Here is a 19,084-nt window from a genome sequence, read left to right on the forward strand (position 1 = left end):
CCCCCCCAAGGGGCTGCAGCCACAGATCCTGCCCACTCCTCTCACTGCCTTCCCACTTGGCTGATCTTCACCCAGCAGCCTTGAACCCTGCTTCCTCATCTGTTTCCTGCAATCTGGTCAGGTTTGTAGCCAGCTGGGCCAGGTGTAAGGGGCTGTGTTGCATAGGATGGTCAGAGGTCTCAATCTGCATGATCAACTGGTATCTATGTCAACTGGTCACAGAGAGCTGGAGCTGCCATTCCAATTCCAGTTCCATAGGACATGGTGCTCTGATTTAGGTGGTGCTCTTAGGTCCAGTCTCTGCTCCCTACCCCTTTGCTCATATTCACTGACAGCCAGTCTCAGGTCCTATTTAAATCCAAGTTTCAATTCAAGGCTGAAATATCGGCAGCAGAATAAATAGGCAAAGCAATGTGAATTTCAAGTGTGCACTGGAATCTAATTTTTAATTTGCAGACATCTTTACAAATGGTTTGAATTAAAAAAAACCCACATGCCAACGCAGTCCATAATTCTAACAAGGGCCCTTTACTTTCTAGGTACTCACATACTAAATCATCATGTTAATCTTAAGGGATCACAAACGTCTTGATACTCATTTAATATTGCACAGAAGTGCTGTAATTTTCATAAATACACATGTAACACCTTTGCAAATACTGTACTAAATACACTTTGCATTTTCATCCAAGCAACTTTAACTTTACAAATTACGTTGCAGAAGGAAAGTATTTCCATTTTACAGGCAGAAAACTGTGGCTCAGAGAAGTCTGATGAATGAGCAGGAGAACAAGGAACAGAACCCAGGAATCCTACTTCCATACAGTAGTTCAAGTGCTGTAATAGGGTGATGTCCCTGCAATTGCTGACTTTTGCAAACAACAGTTATCTGTGGACAATGAAGCCCCACGGTCCCATCTAATCTGATTTTAAACTCACACTTCCCTGCTCTCTTACTTTCCACAGTGCTCTACTAACAACTTTTGCAAAACTTCTAGGGGGGAAGACAATTCTCCTGCAGTTCCCTTCCAGGAAATTATTAAACTATGCTAACGCATTTCTTTAAAAAGTACATGCCATGGTTTGCAATTCCTAATATGCATCTCTGGCAATCCATCTGTACCAATGATAGTCTCTGTAGGGAAAGGACATAACTTCTACTGACTAACACTTTACCTTCCTTTGGCACTTGTCATCTGAGGATCTCAGAGCATTTTACAACCATGAATCAAGCCTCACCAACCTCTTCCCATGAGGTAGGCATTACCCTCATTTTACATGTGGGGAAACTGAGGCACAGAATGGGAAGTGACTTTCCCAATGCCACTCTGCAAGTCAGTGGCAGAGCTGCAAAAAAGACTCAAGAATCTTGTCTCCAAGTGTAATAGAGCAGTGGCCCACAGACCCCTGGAGGTCCACGAAATGCTGTTTTCAACATGTGGTTCACGGACCCCTGAAGGTCCACCAACTATGTCTAAGATGTCCAAAGGGGTCTGCACCTCCCATTCAATACTTTTAGGGATCCACAAATGAAAGAAGGGTGAGAACCACTGTTACAGAGTGACCCCAAAGTCAATCCACTTCATGGTTCTGAGAGAGGAACTGTCTGGACCAAAGCAACTTTTGAAAGTGCAGGCCCAGAGCTAGAGATGGGCAACGTGTGTATTGCTTGGAATCCTGACAACAAACCAGTTCCTAAGGTGACGAGAGCTATTGAAAAGTCTGTCCTGCAGGAGATGAAAGAACAAAAGCAGGGCTTCACATCCACAAGGGAGCCAAAGCAAATAGCCAGACAACACACGCTACATCAGATCCCACACGGTGCTGCTGGTGCAGCTCCGGTTCAGAGATTTGAGGAGCAAAATGAAATCAATATACTGCAGCTGTGAACAAGAGACAAAAGACCAAAATGTTATCTACTCCCAAGCACAACCCCTTCCAGCATCGTCCTTCTCCCCATTTTCCCACTGGCCACCTGTGATCCACTCCGCCAGTTACCCAATCTGCAGCTGCACTGAAGTTAAGGATAGCTGTTGCTTTTGTGATAAAAACAAACCCTTGCACCTCTGTGGAAGAGGAGCCTTTCCAGAGCCTTCTCATTACAAAGAAAAAGCAATGCAAGAGCTAAAAATGGCTCTTAATGCTCCCATGGTGTCACGGCACTGCAAGCCTAATGCCATATAGACTGGCTAATAAGACTCTGCATTTACAAAGCCTTTCATCCAAGGACCTCACAATGCTTTACGATCATTGAGCCTCATAATTAATTAAGGCCATGAATTAATGCCACAGATTAAGCAGTTAGTTCTAAGTGACAACAGGATTTGGCTCAAGAATTATAGCTTGAGCCACTAAGCAACGGTGACCGCAACATAATGAGGTTTGACATCGTTGCTGGAGAGATGGTATCCAAAAACTAGCACCGTGACAGTGTGTTGGAAAGGAAGGGTTCTTAAGAGGAGAAAGCTAGTCTATGAGACTCTTCTGGCAGATGTGAGGACTTTCAGATCCTTGGACCTGATCTACGCTACCAACTGATGGTGGTATAATGAAGTCGCTCAGGGGTGTGGAAAGTCCATGCCCATTATACCGACCTAATCACAGGTGGTAGAAAGCACGATGTTGACAGGAGGGCTTCTCCTGCCAACACAGCTACCATCTCAGGGAGATGGAGTAGTTATGATGACGGCATAAGCAGTGTCTTCACTAAGCGCTCTAGAGACACAGCTGCAGCGCTCTAAGCGTAGTGTAGGCGAGCCCTCAGACTCAGTGCAGAAGCTATTTGAGCAACTCTACGAGTCAGAGAAGGCATCCATCGCCCCGGACTAGAGAGTAAGGCTCAAGCTGTTATTCAGGCTAAGCAGCTGTCCTTCAGAGAATGGAAATCCCCTCCTTTGGAGACAGCGTACTCCAGGTGACTGGGAGTCTGAAAACTTAAATTCTGCTCCCAGTGCTGGCACTGAGCTGCTGTGTGACTGTTGGCAAGTCACCTCCCAGCCCTCGTTCTGCCACTTCAGCAAAACAGGGATAATTATTTTCCTTTCCAAAGTACTTTGAGATCTACAGGTGAAACGCTGCTGTCATTCATTATGTCTGTACAGTGCCCAGCATCATAACTAGTGAACTATTATTCTACGGCATGGCAGGCAGAGTGTCAGCTGGAAATTCAGGGGTTTAAAGTGGCATATGAAGAACAAATCGCCAGACAGCTGCTTTTATTAAACACTTGCTGGCTAGACAGGGCCCATGAGCAGGGTCTGGGGGCACCACCTGGGTAGGAATCCCAGTACCACCCAGGCTTGGGAGCAACCTCCAGCATAAACAAACCCACGTCTAGATGAAGAGAATGCCATTAAACCAATAGCTAAGGCATCTCTGGCCAGCAACAGTATTTGGGCATGAATATTCGTGCAATTTGTGGGCCGTACCTTGGGACATGCTGAGCATCTGCAGCCTGCAGCCATTTTCACGTGGGCCTCTGTGTCATCTGCTCACAGGATTTACACTTGCTATGTTTCTTCCGCCCCACCCCCTTCAGAGCCATCACTGTGCAAGTGTGCAGGGCAGCTGAACAAGATGCAAAGCCACTGCCGCCGCCGCCCCCGCCCCCCAGTATGAGAAACAGCAAATACAAATAAGACCAGCCATGAAGGGGGCGTCTGCAAGGGAATGTGTAAGTTTTGCCCTGGAAAAGGGAAGCTTGTTAGGAGTGACCGTCTGCCTAGAGACAGGGGGTTCTCTCCGCATACCTCAACTCTCCATGGTAAAACTGCATAAACTCCCATTTTGTCATGTAAATGAGAGTGCCGAGGCCCAGTGTTTTTGCTGGAGTACAATGAATTCAGTGAGCAGTATGAAATCTGCCTGCCATTATAAATTCAGGAGACTGGGAGGAATCACAGACTAACACACAAAAGCAGTGTCCCAGAGCCATTAAGATAGAGGTGTGATGGGAGAGCTCTGATAACTTCGCACCAGAATCCCCTTGCTAGAGACTCTCACACATGAAAAAACAGCTCCTTGTGAACTAATGAGCTCTTTTAGGAAGGGTTGTGTGCGCGCAACAGGAGTCAAGGTAAAAATCCATTTGGGGTTATTAGTGCTGAAATACGCTAAATATATAAACAAAGTGTAACAGCTGGCAAACACACAACCAATTGACCAACAGCTGCCTGATGGCTGAGAACCGGTAATGTTTAGGAGGGCATGAAATTAACATGTCAATTTAAATCCTTTCCAAATGCTTTATTCAAAACAAAAAAAAAGAAAAAGAAGAAAAGAAAAAGCGGGCCACTAGAATTGGACAGACACACAAAAAGAAGTTTCTTTACAGAACAGAGTTTGTATAATAATCTCCCCACGCACACACCCTGTTCCTAAAAAATAAAGTTAGGAATCTGAGAAAATTATAAATGGGTTTTGAGGGAAAAACAGTTGTGTTACAAAAGCCTTGAGGGGACACATTTGGCTGTCACCAAGTGGTGTATTAACAAGCAGAGAAAGGCCATTAATCACCGCTACCCCACGCTCACTTTAAAAACCCTGAAAGATCTTCCACCCTGAATCAGTTCAATGAAACGTCTCATAAAAAGCCAGAGAGCAAGTGGCAACACTAGATGAAGGACAATATATTCAGGCGGGGGAAGTCAACAATAGCCTGCACAGAACAAGATGGTTGTCTATTAATTTTGAGGAGACAAGGGCTGTATTTCTCCTTTGCACGGAACCCAGAAAAATTAAAAGAAAATATTGACCTCTATTTCCAGGACATTTCTACTAATTCAACACAATTCTTCTTCCTGCATTACCCAAACTAAGATCTCAGAACCTGCTAGACAACCCGTCCCATTAAAACATTTGCTGGGTGAGAAGGATTTGCTCAGACTTCCCTGTCAGTTTACCAGCTCACTCTCAAAAAAAGTCACAGCAGAACCACAGCTTCATCCAAAGTCCCCTCACGTTTATTCTCAAGCCTATGATCAAAATTTAACTCTGAGAGAAAATCACCAGCACCTGTTTTCTTGAGTGTCTTGTTTTCCCAATGCACTCAAAATAGCAAAATTTAGTATCTGCTACTACTAAACAGCTAATTACAACTATGCAGTTCCATTTGCTATAAAAGGCTACACATCATATGTAAAGAGGTTTCTGTGCTCTGAAATTCACTTGAAGAGATTTTAATTTTAAAAGTAGAAGATAATTTTCCCTACTGTTTCTGTATTAAGGATTTTCTCTTTCCAAACTAAATAAAAGCCTGTTGCCACCACTCCTGTCTAGTCTACCCTGGTGAGTGCACATTTATAGATGCCAAGGCCAGAAGGAACCATTGTGATCATGTAGTCGGACCTCTTGTATAAAACAGGCCAAGGAAATTCCTCACAATAATACCTAGAGCCGATCTTTTAGAAACAGATCCAACTCTGATCTGAAAATTATCACTGATGGAGAATCCACCACAACCCTTGGTAAATTGTCGCAACAGTTACTCTCTCTCCTTGTTAAAAATGTGTGCCTTATTTCCAGTCAAACTAATTAATAGTAGGTAATACACTTCCCACCTCCACGCTAACATCTTTAAATGCACAGAGGAAGACATTACTTGATACAGGGGACAGAAGAAAAATATATGCAGAGTAGAGATTTATGGAAAAAAAAACTTTCCTTTACCTAATCTCTGCAAATCCACAAATTTGCACTCACTGTCTAACATTAATTCTCTATCACACAAGTTACTTTAAATACAATTAGGTTAATATTGGCTGTAGTGGCTTTTTGGTTCAACACTAAACTGAGTATAATTAGAATATGACCCCATGGCAGGCAGAGAGCTCAGACTGAAAACACTGATTCAAAGCATTAAACCTGTCAGCATGCTCCAGGGCCAGCCTTCTGGGGGATAAACTGAATTGTCCAGCCACCCAAGTATTGCTTCTGGCCCGGGTTTCGGTAGCTGTGTCCAAGAAATGTGCGGAAATAGGCACTAATCTGTTTTACTATGGTATTTACTTCTGAAAGCAATTTAGCTCTTTGTAGACACTGCACAGAAAGCCTTAAACTGTAAAGCACTTTGTTACGCTGTGTCAGGATCTCAGCTTTTAACTGGGAAATCAGAAGTGTCTAAATTGGAACTGCCAAATTAAAAACATCACCCACCCTTTGTCTGCACAGTCCTGCCATCTTCTCTGCACTAGTATGGTTGTAAACTTATGTGAGACACCCTAGACCCTTGCCAAGCTCTGTTTACAACTGGGAAACTCCTTGAGAGTCACTGGATTTTGCAAATTAGCAATTTAGTGAGTGAAATGGAAAGCAAATGCACCATAAGGTGTACTTTGCTCATTTGAGTTTAGGTTTAATATTTCACAGACTACTAGAAAGCATAACGCAGTGTATTTTGTACAAATCCCTTTTAGTAATATGAGACTTCATAATACAGCACCTGCTAATAAAAACCAAACTGTGGAGATACCACCAATTTTTTGGGGTGGATTTTAAGGAGTTTAGCATGGTTCTAATGAAACTAAATCTGGTGAATGATTTTATGACCCCTGCTGAGTTAGCTTAAAAAGAGAGAATGGTTTTGTGACATGACAGATGAGTACAAGATGCTGCAGCTCCAGCCTTCTTCCCTTGTGCTCCCCATCTGTTTGTTGCATCCATCTGCCATCTCAGATCTAAAGACAGAAAACCCTTTTGGACGGAGGTCATCTTTGTGTTATGTTTGTACAGCTCCTAGCACTTGGCTGCTAAGCGCTATCACACTACCAATAAAATAATAATGATTATAAGCTTCAAGCAAAGTAACAATCCCATTCTTTGCAATCGTGCAGAGGATTAATGTCTGGAACGAGTCTGAGAAAATGTCTCACTCTCTGCCTCCACTACTTTGTTCCCATCCCTCAATGCACAGCACCAGCCTTACAATTCTGGGAAGGATCCTCCAGCCCCCTGTACAGCAGTGGAAGCAGACCCCGTCTCTTGCATCCGGAGTCTGTGAATAGCAGTCAAGTTTTTAAGATGTTTCAAAAGCACACTCTCTAGACAGCAACACACTTAACCCAACCCCTATAACGCCTCGCGCCACAGAGCCAAAAGCCACATTTGCTGCTAGCAACTAGGAAAAAGCTTTGCCTTGCTCCTTGAACTATGGAGTGCTGTGCAGCACGGGAGTTCTTGGAAGCAGGGACAGTGGGAAATTTAGAGTCATGACATTTATAAAACAGAAGCCCCACCACAGTGACAGCTTTGCTGATTTCCAAGGCTGGCTCTGTTACCAGCGGAGGTGGAAACTGAATTCATTAAAGTCACTTTCACTTGTGAATTAGTCTAGGATCTGATTCCTGTACTCCACAGAGGGGAGTGTACTGCAGAATACAGGCTGATTACACTACAACAAATAGAAAATATAGGAATTGCCAGACTGAATGAGACCTGGAGTCCATCTGGTCCAGTATCCTGTCTGACTGTGACCCAGTACCAGCTGCTTCAGCAAGCAGTACAGGAAACCCTGTGGTAGGCAGTACGGGACTATATATGGAAATATGTATTTGCTCACTGTATGGAAAAGGCCAGCAGCGTTTTGGAATGCTGGCTGCTCGCAAGATTCTCACAATATCTTCAGTGTGGGTTGCTAAACCAGTCTTTTCAGCCATGGATCAGGAGTGTCAGGTCTCTGCCTTCTCAGTCTCTAGAAGAGGTAAGAGATGCCCTTGCTCCTCTCGCTTGTTCCAGCAGCATTTTACACATATAGTCATCTAGAACGTCTACACGGAAGCCACTAAGCTGCAGACACATGGAACTGCAAACATTTGCAAACTCGATTACTGTGTTCAAAGACACAGGGCTAGGCAAAGAGACCCTATTTCCTCCTTTTTAAGGATTCTACTGTAGCAGCATGCAAAGGTATCAACGGAGCAGACCCAAACACTGGGCTCAAAATGCCAGTTTCCTCCACGCTAAAATGATTAAAGCATACACACAAAGCAGCGATTTACCAAAAAGCCACCCTACAAACCAGAGCATCCTTGCAGAAAAATTTCAGTATGCTTATTTTCCTGATTTCTTTTAACATCTGCCATTTTAATCATTAGTCTCACATTTGCTTTCATTGGTGTTGTAGCTACACAACAGAAAGCATTTAGAGATAAATCACACGTTATGTCTTGAGGCAAGGTGCTTCTCTCGCCTTTGTTGCATGAAATAATCCTGTCCTAGAAACACAGTAAATACCCAGACATGAATTTGTGTTTCCTGAAGATAAAAAAATCCCTTAGAATGAAACAGCTGCAGGTTTTTGTGGAGGTTAACACACAAAGCCAACGGTTAACCTTAACAGTATTTAGGAAGTTTGTAAGGGATACAGAAGGTGCCAAACACAAGGTTTAGAATTTAAAACCACCGTGGACGTGTGTTTAGTTTCCTTCTTCCCCAAAATTTCCTCTTAGCTGCATGCAATTTAAACGCAGAAAGGGCTGCCGAGTTCCTCTCTGCTGTCTTTCCACTCATTCTTATGTTCCACATGTCTTCATTACGTTTTTCCATACACTGTACCATTGAATCAAAGATTAGGTTATGGTATTATTTGATGCAAGGTTTATCTGGATGCTTAGGCTATAGCCAAAGAGGGAGAGTGGGGTGAAAGGGAGATGAACTGAGAAGAGAGTGTTTAGAATTTTTTTCTGTTGATACAGGTTACATTGAAATTGTTTATTTTGTGCATGCACCTAGAAGTTCAATGTACTTTATTACAAATATACAAATAATTTTTAATAGATATTTTCCTCCATCTCCTTTGCTGTGGTGTTTGCTCAAACGCTCATGATGAGCCTAACTGGATTAATGGAAAGCAAAACAGTTCTTCTCCGTGTCATTACACAAGATTTTCAGGGATGGACACAATGGCCTTTGCGTACAGAACCCAGTTATGGATTTCAGATCCATTCTATGAGCGAAGAGTAGCAGATTTTACAAGTAGAAACAACGGGAAGTAGTCAAGAGAGCCTCTTAGCGGACATGTTAGATTTATTGGATAGACACAGACACTCTCACACTAGACACTGAGGACTATTATCCCTCACTGGGCTTGGAGAGAAATGGACCTTTTCCATCACTGGCTTCTCGGCTTGGCACCGTCAGTTATGCACAGTCATAGCTGCTCTACCTGGGCCGTGTCCAGAGCCTAGACCAGTAACGCATACCCAACAGTGTACTGAGGGAAACCCAACCCTGGACTGAGGGAAACTGTAGCAAGTTCATGCATGTTGGGTGTGATCCTGGTTAGGTGCCGAGTGGACTTAATTCCTATTGGCTTCTAGAGTGGCTGAGGTCATTAAGAGCCACGTTGACTCTCAGACACCCTTTTTGCTCCAATAGCAGCAGCAGTAACACCTTCCAATTAAGTTTTTCACAAGCCTGTGGTGGAAAGGAAAACTAAAGGCCATCACCATAGATCAGCAGCATGCTGTAATTTATGCCGAGTTCCCACAGCCTCCTGCCATAACTGATGAGTAACTGACCAGAACCAGTAAGGTGCTGCATTCCCACGATCCAGCCATTCATGGTAGGGGTTTTAACTGTGGAGTCTAGTCCACAAACACACTTGCCCCACTCAGAGGACTTGAACCCGATACAGCAGAGTCCAAGGCATGCCAAGATGAACAATATAATGCAATTCTAATCTGATGCATACTTTTCCATCTGAGGATCTCAAAGCACTAAAAATTATTTAAGACTCACTGTGCGAGGGAGGAGGGCATCATTATCCTTATTTTATACATAAGAAATTAGAGGCACAGGGAGATTAAGTGTTCACCCTAGGTCACACAACACAGCACTGGTAAAATAAGGACCAGAATCCAGGAGTCCTGGTTCCCAGCTTCCTACTTTAACCATGAAGTCACACTAGTCAGAATGCTAATAAATCAGTGTTAAGTATCTTCTAGTTATCAATGTACAGATGAGCTATTTCCCCATGACTCTGAGAACACCCACATTATAATTTAGGCTTCGATGCGTGCAAGTTAAATTAGTTTACTTCAGAATTAAGCCATCAACTTAGTTTCAAGAGCTTACAGAAGCCAACGATCTAGCATCACTACTGATTTTCTTCTGTTCGCCCACCACCCTTTATTTTAGGTTGTAATATTCTGTAGGAAACTAATGTTGCACATTTGAGATCAAATAAAGACATCCATGGAACCCAGATTAACAAGAATTAAATGATCTGCTGCTACAAAAGCAGCGGTTTAAATGATGTTTGGGGGAGTTTCGCAGGGGAGGGAGAGGCAGTTTGAAAATCAAGCAATCAAGGAAAGGACAGTATCAGAATCCTTGCTGGCCGCTCGCATTGCTTCTCCCCAGTACACCCAGTTAAACAACGTTGAAGGCACTAGAATGAATCTCTTTAGCAACAGTCGCTGCCTCCCCTCTCCAGCTGTCAGGCAGGCAAAGGAAGCCCAGACTTTGCGCATGCCCAAGCACAGAGACAGCAACCACTTCATTCTGTCACAAGAAAACGGCCGCAACTGACCCTTGTGTCCAAACAAGAGAGCATCAGCACTCCTGCTCCAAGGCAGAGCACTGTCTGCTGTCTCTCACCCTAAGTCTCTCCTGCATGCATCAATAGGGGAGGAGGATGGGTAGAAACTGGGGATTCTTCCTCCCCTCCCTATCCTGAAAAAATAAGCCATTTGCTGGGGTTTGAGATATAAAAGGAGTCTTTGGCAGTCCAAGACCTTAGCAGCAGGATTAATCTATACACATCATGCTCTGCAGGGACATACACCTGCTGCTCAACTCAACAGCGCCTTATCCTGTCCCCTGCAGCTGCCTCAGTCCCCCAGGCTCCCTCCCCACAGTCAGCCTCTTGCAGGAGCCTGCTGCCTCCCACCACCATCCTGATGGAGCTTGCGGCTCCCTTACCCAGCAGTCTCCTTCCTCTGCAACCAGTCCCTTGCACAACCCTGGTCCACTTGCCAGCCTACCCACCCTCAGAAGCCCTCTCTGCTCCATGCAGCACCCACACCATCTTCTTCGCTAGGGGGCAGCCCAAGAAATCTCCCTCTTTCCATGCCTCCTCTCCCTGTAGCTGGTGGGTATTCTCATTTATTTAAAGGGTCTTCTCCTTTCCACCACCCCCATCTCCGCTACCCCCTCAACAACCCATCACACACACCCCCATACAATGCTCAGCCCCCTGAGGTCCCTCCCTTACAACACCTCCCATTCCCCATCCTTCCTTGACACCTCCAGGTAGCAGCCCTGTCCTCCCCCTTCCCACCACCGAGCCCCCATTTTACAATACAAAGCAGTGAACAACCGCCAATGCAGAGCCCTCCTGGCCCCAACATCACAGGACCCCCCACACACTCCCATATCACATGGCCCTCAACACAGAAGCCTCCCTACATCTCCAGTGCACCAGCAGCCAGTGCCTTACCACTGCACAGCCTTCCCGGACCCCACACCGCATCAACTCTGGATCAACCGCTCCTCTGTCCCTTTGCACAGCCTCTCCCCCACTGCAAACCCCTAACTACATATTGGACCAACCGCACATCTCTATTCACATCTTCACTGTACAGCCCCCTCCCCCATAAAACAAAGTCTTCCCTGTCCTCCATGCACAGCTCCCCCGCTTCCTTCTCTCTACTGCAGCCCCATAACCCCATATTGCACAACCCCCCCTTCTGCTTTTGTAACCCCAGTGCATCCTCTTCCTTGGCAGCACGCCACATACCCCTTCCCCATATTGCACCAATTTCCCTCTCCCATTTTGTGCAGCCCCTCCCCCATTTCAGCCCCCACTACAGAACCCCTATGCCTCTTCCCCCACTGCACCATATCCCCAATTCCTCCCCCACTGTAGCTCCCACACATTGTACTAGCTCCCCTACCCAGCACCCCGACTGCACAGCCCCCACCCCCTACACCAGCTCCCCTCCCCCCAGCACCCCTTTGCACCCCCCAGCCCAGCTCCCCCGTCCCTTTGCACCCCAGCACCCTCCCTACACACCCCCGCCAACACCCAGCTCCCTCCCCTACCCCCCAGCTCCCCTGCAACACCGCAACAGCCCCCCGCCTCGGCCCAGCACGCCCCATTGGCAGCCCCCACCGCACAGCCCCCGTCCCCCTCCGAACCCCAGCTCCCCTCACTGCCACAGCCCAGCTCCCCCGCATCCCTTTGCACCCCAGCACCCTCCCTACACACCCCAACCCCGCAACAACCAGCTCCTCCCCTCCACCCCAGCTCCCCTCACCGCAACCAGCCCAGCTCCCCCGCCCCTTTGCACGTCCAGCACCTCCTGCAACGAGTCCCCCACCCCTCCCAGCTCCCCTCCCCCTCCCAGCCCCAGCTCCCCTGCACGCGCACAGCCCCACGCCCTGCCCCCAGCCACCCTCATTAGCAGCCCCCACCGCCAGCCCCCGTCCCACTCCCTCCAGGGCCGGCTCCGGTACCTGCTCCCGAGGGGTCCTGCTTCCCATCGCATCCACGACGGGCACGGCAACCTGAGCTGGGCTGACCGCGGCGGGGGGGGGCGCGCTGCTCCTCCGCCTCGCTGCTCGCTGCGGCGCCGCAGCCTCCTCCTCCCCGGCCTGGGCCCCAGTGCGCAGGGCGACCGTCCGGCAACCAGCCGCCTCGCGGCCGGCCGCCGCAGCGCCAACAAAGGCGGCGGAGAATGGGGGCAGGCCCCCTAGCGGGGCGGCGCGGCGCGGCAGCCCCCTGCCGGCCATAGCCGCGGATACAGCAGCGCCGGCCATCTTGGATCCATAACGAACTGGGCAAGCTGCCTAGGCGGGCCACTGCTGGTATGGGGGCTGGGTGTGCAGTGAGGGCAAGGGAAGGAGGGCTGGCTGTGCCGTGGGGGGGCTGGTGTGCAGTGAGGGCTAAGGGAAGGAGGGCTGGCTGTGCAGTTAGGGGGCGATGTGGCAGTGAGGTCTAAGGGAAGGAGGCTGGCTGTGCAGTGGGGGGAGCTGAGTGTGCAGTGAGGCTAAAGGAAGGAGGGCTGGCTTGTGCAGAGGGGGGGGTGCGACTTAGGGAGGGTGGCTGTGCAGTGGGGGTGAGGTCGTGAGGAGGGAAGGAGGGCTGGCTGTTGCAGTGGGGGCTAGGTGCAGTGAGGGCTAGGAAGGAGGGCTGGCTGTGGCAGTTGGGGGCCTTGAGTGTGCAGTGAGGGCTAAGGGAAGGAGGGCTGGATGTGCAGTGGGGGCCTGAGTGTGCAGTGGTGGCTAAGGGAAGGAGGGTGCTGTGGCAGTGGGGGGCTGAGTAGGCAGTGAGGCAAGGGAAGGAGGGCTGCTGTGATGGCTAGTGCAGTGGGGTAGAGAGGCTGGCTGTGCAGGGGGGCCTGAGTTGCAGTGAGGTCTAAGGAAGGATTGCTGACTATGCATGAGGGGCTGAGTGTGCAGTGAGGGCTAAGGAAGGAGTGCTGGCTGTGTAGGGGGGCCTGAGTGTGCAGTGAGGGCTAAGGGAAGGAGTGCTGACTATGCAGTGGGGGGCTGAGTGTGCAGTGAGGGCTAAGGTAAGGCGTGCTGCTGTGCAGTGAGGGGGCGGTGTGCAGTGAGGGCTAAGGGAAGGAGTGCTGGCTGCAGGTAGGGGGGCTGAGTGTGCAGTGAGGGGCTAAAGGGAAGGAGTGCTGGCTGTGCAGTGGGGGAGCCTGCGGTGCAATGAGGGGGCTAAGGGAAGGGTGCTGGCTGTGCAGTGGGGGTGCTAGTGTGCAGGTAGTGGCTAAGGGAAGAGTGCTGTGTGCAGTGGAGGGGAGCTAGGGGAAGAAGTGCTGGGTGTGCAGTGGGTGCTCGGGGAGGGGGCTGGGTGTGCTGTGGAGGGTGCAGTGGGGGGTGTAGGAGGGAGTGCTGGTTGGCAGTGGGGGGCTAGGGAGGGGCTGGTGTGCAGTGGAGGGCTAAGGAGTGGGTGCTAGTGTGCAGTGGTTGACTAGGGAGGAGTGCTGGTGTTGCACGGGAGGGAATGCTGGATGTGCAGGGGTCTGGGGGAGGCAGGCTGGGTGTGCAGTGGGGGGGAGCTAGGGGAAGGAGGCTGGGTGTGCAGTGGGGGGCTGGGGGCAGGGGGGCTGGGTTGCGTGGAGTAGGCTAGGAAAGGAGTGCTGGTGGTGCAGTGGGGGGGCTGGGGGGTGGCTGGGTGTGCAGTGGGGAAGCTAGGGAATGAGTGCTGGGGTGCAGTGGGGGCTTGGGGAGGGGGGCTGGTGTGCAGCGGGGGCTAGGGGAGGGAGTGCTGGCTCAGGGGGCTCGGGGAGGTATGTGCAGTTGTGTGGGGAAGCACTGCTGACTGTATAATGGCAAAGGAGAGGAGAGTGGGCCCTCAGGAGGGAGTGCTGGCTGCGTTAGTGTCAGGGGGGCGGGGCAGTGCAGTGCGCTGGTGGCCCTGAGGAGGGAGGATTGTGGAAGGAGAAGAGGTGAGATAGTAGTGGGTGCCTACTGTTAGAGGGGAGAGAAAGATGCAGTCCTTCCCTGCAATGCAAGTATGTCCCAGGGGAATGACGGAGACCTGCCTTGGTCGGAGGAGGAACTGAAACCCTGCAATGTGGAAGAGGAGCTTGGAGATGAAGAGAACAGAGTGGCAACAGTATGGGCATTGGTGGTGGTGGTGGAAGTGGCAGTGGTGCAGGTTGGTTTGTTTGCATCCTAGGAAGTTGAGAACATTGAGTAAGCACGGCAGGGCTGACATAGTGCCAACTCTACTCATGCAGTTTATACATACACCGGCAATCAAGAATATATCTAATGCCACAACAACAATGAAGCTGAACAATTCCTTTGAAGTATAAAAATGCCTTTTTCCAAATTGAATCTAACAATTTAAATTTGGCCCATAACTTATATTTGGGTAAAAAATGTTTTTATAAAACCTAAGATCAATAAAGATGTTTCCACAATTCTGTTTTAATGCCAGTAAAATAGCTGTTTAAAATAAATAGGCCTTCTGTAGTAGGATGGGTTCGTTTGTTTGACATCAGGTGCTTCTGACACAGTTCATTAGTGCTGTGTTAGAAGCACCCCCTTGTGGTTATGTGCAATGTGTAAGGATAACTACAAAGAGAAGATCCACAGGGCTACAAAGCCATGGAAGGAAAATGGGATCTGAGAATGTAGGGGTCAGTGAAAGTGTTCAGTTTACCTGCACATTCTAGAGCTCCCACCTTTACCTCGTTCCTAGAGCTCAGGGCATAACTTTCTGCAGGTTTGCAGGGTCTTTTACTAGTGAAAGAGCCTTACACATATATCTTTAACCTCTATTAACCATCACCAAAACAGAATGCACACGCTAAGCATACAAAACTCACCACTCCCAATAAGGCAGACAAACTTTTCCAGGTGGACAGTCAGGATCAGGTCGTCCAGGAACTCCAGCTTCTGCACAATATAGTTGGCAGGGTGTTGAAATCTGGCAGCTCTGACCTTGGGCTGTGTCCTGGAGTTGGTTCCAATTAACTTCCTTTTGGACCCCAGTTTATATAGTGAAACATGAGTCCTGCTTAGCTGCACCTTAACCAATTATTGTACTAAAATATTACAAAGTAATTCTTTGACCAATCCTAACGCATTGTGAAACAATTCTTTACCCACTAATACCCCACCACCTTAGTTGATTTAAATCTTGCAGAATTAGTTATACAGACAGAAATCGAAGAACCAGACAGAAACCAGACAGGTGAACAATAGAGAAGTAAGGACCATAAAGGTCAGAAGCTGGGAATGGATGGCAGGGAATGGCTCACTTGATGACCACCTGTTCGGTTCATTCCCTCCGGGACACCAAGCATTGGCCACTGTTGGAAGACAGGATGCTGGGCTAGATGGACCTTTGGTCTGACCCAATATGGTCATTCTTATGTAAGGCAAAACTATAAAGAAGTAGAGATTTCACAACCACAACTGTTGGTAAGCGATTCCTTGCGAGACAGAATGCTGTCAAACAAAGTTTTCTTTAAACATCTTTAGATCTTTTTATCTGGTGGTGGGTACTATTAGAATAAGAGCTGGTTCTTTACTGTGTGCTATTTCATTGTTTGAATGTAGTTTAGATGGAATGTGAGGATGTGACTTTCTGCTTCTTGGCTCATGACTGCTGCTGTCCTAATGTGGTTGCAGAAAAAGCCCTTAGATCTTACAGTCACAATCAGCATAGCAGGGGGTTACAACGATAGCTCCTGAGCGCATTGATGGGAGCACCCCACATCCACACGAGAAGGTCATGGTGCCCTTGGATTACTGAGGCAGAACTGGATGCTGAATGCTCCTTGGCCCCTGGAGGTTGAATGTAGCAGAGAGCAAACTGAAGCCTGTAGCGTTTAGCTGTTTGATAACAGCAGTGTCTAAATCGTCTGCCTTGGGGGTCAGGTGCATTTGTGAGTTGCCTCATGCTCAGGCATTTCCTGCCCTCTATACCTCTATATGGTGGTATTAGCAAGTGCACATAGAGCAGTTATTTATAAACTCTAGGCCAAATCCATCCCTGCTGTTATTATTGACTGTCACTCTGGGAGGAATGTGACCCGCCGGGATGATGTTGGTGACATTGATTTTTTTTTTTCTTTTCTTTTTTGGAACTAGTTGTTTTCCCCATTGTCCGGCTGTGAGGGCTTGCGGAGGACAGAAATAATGAGCAACAATTTGACTGCAAAGTGTGAACTTTACAAGATCATCTCACAAGGATGCTCTGTGTGAAACACTTCAGGAACAGCTCCCTTTCCTTAGAAGGCAGCCTGCATTCCTGAGCCCACAGCAATCTTGAGCCCTGATCTTGCAATCTGATCCGTGCAGCTGGACCACCATCCTAGCCCCTCAATACCAAAGGATCAGATTGCCTGCCCAGGCCCGTAACGTTATTACTGTTACATAACATTTATATCGCTGCTGTCAATGCATGTTCCATCAGCCAGATCAGGGCCTGTTGTGCTAGACATCTCGCGGAAAGCATGATAGATTAACCCAGCTCTGACTTAAAAAGTAATCTTCACATCCCAGTTTTCTTTCACAGTCAGTTCGCAGATTAGCTTCTGCTCATTAAAATGATAATTTAACAGAAAATGCCATTGCAAACCAGAGGAGTTAGAGGTGGGGACTGGGCAGCAGGACTCCTGGGTTCCAGTCTTGGCTCTCCTACTGACTTACTGTGAAATACCACCTTTGTGCCTCAGTTTCACCCTCTCTGGAATCTACACCCTCATACTTTGCTACAAGCATTACCAGGGCAGAGGATTGTGAGGTTTAATTAATTGTAAAGCATTACCAGGGCAGAGGATTGTGAGGTTTAATTAATTGTCTCAAATGGCAGAGACAAATTCTTATCATTGTTGGTGAGGCACAAATGTCAGTAACTCAGATAATTCTGAAACTTAACATCTTATTCTCATAGAGTTAGTTCAGTTAAACAGTATTGGTTTCATGCTTAGCATTAGTATTTTTTAAATAAACTACCAAACAAAAAGCCAGTCTGATATTTCTGAAGACATGCACACAAACACACCAGAGTCTTCAAGCAGGGGGTTAATAATGACCACGGAATTCAAATGACTCACTTTCACTTCTGCTTCAACCTTGAAAGCCCAGGGCTCCTCATAGAACAAAGGAGATTGACTGTGGCATCATTCTAACCCTATTTATTGTTGACATTCTCATAAGAGGCTGTAGCAGAAGCTTTGGCAACGTATTATTTAATTGAACTATACATTGTACATGCTACTCAATGTAAATTACACTATTATTGGGATGCCATTTGATAATATAAACAGTGTTGTATGTATCAGACAGGTGACCCCCTCTCTGCTAAATCCTAGAACTGCTGTTCAGTCTCCCTGCAGGAGAGGATTCTAGAGTTGGCAGATACATTTTTCCCAACCTGTACCATTAGCTCCTTATTGAGAAGCAGCACCTCCCTGACTAGTTATTCAGATCCCACCAAAACAGCAGTGGAGGAGCTGTAGTCTAAATAAGACTAGAATACCAACCATGATGAGGGTTAATACTGTTCAACTTAAGTCACTTTTGTTTGACCCACTAGGGGTCTAGCAACAGCCAAACGCTCAGCTGAGGTTTCATTCATTTTCGGGTGTCCACAAAGTAGTGGAAATCTAGGGCACGAGCATTAGTGTTAAGTGGTGAAACAAAAGAGCAAGAAACAATGGAAATAGGCACAGCCTTCAGGAATGGATCAATCTGAAAGGATTTAAGCATCCACAGCAAGCAGACTTAACACTGACATTGTCAGAGGTTCATCTTCTCTGAAGCGTAATCGTGCCAGACAGAGCTGCCTTAGCCAAGGGCAGCAGTGACACCTGCATCAGTGGCAGGAAGATTTCAGTTCACTAGACATGGTGTCAAGTCAGGTTTGTGTCACTGAAGTTCTCTGGTACCCTTTCCGCTTCCTATTTCTGTGAATTGCACCTAAGCAGATACAGTGAATGCAGAAGGGAGCCTGCTAGAATTCTCTGCACATTTGTGATGCTTGCATCTCACACACCTGCTGCTGCTCATTTGACAAGAGCTGGGCTGTAAATTCTAACTTCAAGACAGACCAAAAATCCATTGCAGAACAGAACCAGGGACAGAGGCCCAGAACCTCAAAGGTAATTAGATACCAAAACCACAGGGAATTAAGTACCTAAATATGTTTGAAGATCTAGGCTTGAGCTTCCTTGGATGCACTGCCTACTCTCACTGCATTGCCAAGCGTTACAATGACCAGTTTGGTAATATGATAGTTAAGCTGTAGCGTAGCCATAGCCTAAGTCAACATAAGTTACGTTGCTCAGGGGTGTGAAGTAGCCATCTCCTGAATGACATAACTTAACGCTGATTTAAGCGCCAGTATGTACAGCACTATGTTAGCATGAGAGCTTCTCCTGCTGACATGATCCCCTCAACAAGCGGTGGTAGCTAATTAAGTTGACAGGCTCTCTATAGCCATAGCCCTAGTGTACGGGCCTGACAAACTGCTAGACCCCCATGTTGTCCCCCATCAGCACTTTCAGACACACTGAAGTCATGCTCGGCATTAAGTGACATCACCTTCCCCTGCTAGGCAAGCAACTCCATCAGCGAGTGCTTCCCCCATCTTTGGTTTTTGCCTCTACAT

At 47.6% G+C, this 19,084-nt stretch overlaps 1 protein-coding gene across 2 annotated transcripts in view; it reads right to left on the reverse strand.

Annotated features, from left to right (window-relative positions):
* Positions 1-19,084, reverse strand: part of LOC116817044 (protein argonaute-1) — a 207,907-nt gene that overhangs the window by 34,879 nt on the left and 153,944 nt on the right. Inside the window, exon 1 of one of the 2 annotated variants that reach the window (XM_032766785.2) lies at positions 12,457-12,586. The exons of the other annotated variant lie outside the window; for it this stretch is intronic. The gene's annotated coding sequence lies outside the window, so the exon portion shown is untranslated. Of the gene's footprint in view, positions 1-12,456; positions 12,587-19,084 lie in introns of those variants that run through there. 2 annotated transcript variants of the gene reach the window in all.

This window comes from Chelonoidis abingdonii, chromosome 25 (genome assembly GCF_003597395.2).
Source record: "Chelonoidis abingdonii isolate Lonesome George chromosome 25, CheloAbing_2.0, whole genome shotgun sequence".
NCBI classification, from domain to species: domain Eukaryota; kingdom Metazoa; phylum Chordata; order Testudines; family Testudinidae; genus Chelonoidis; species Chelonoidis abingdonii.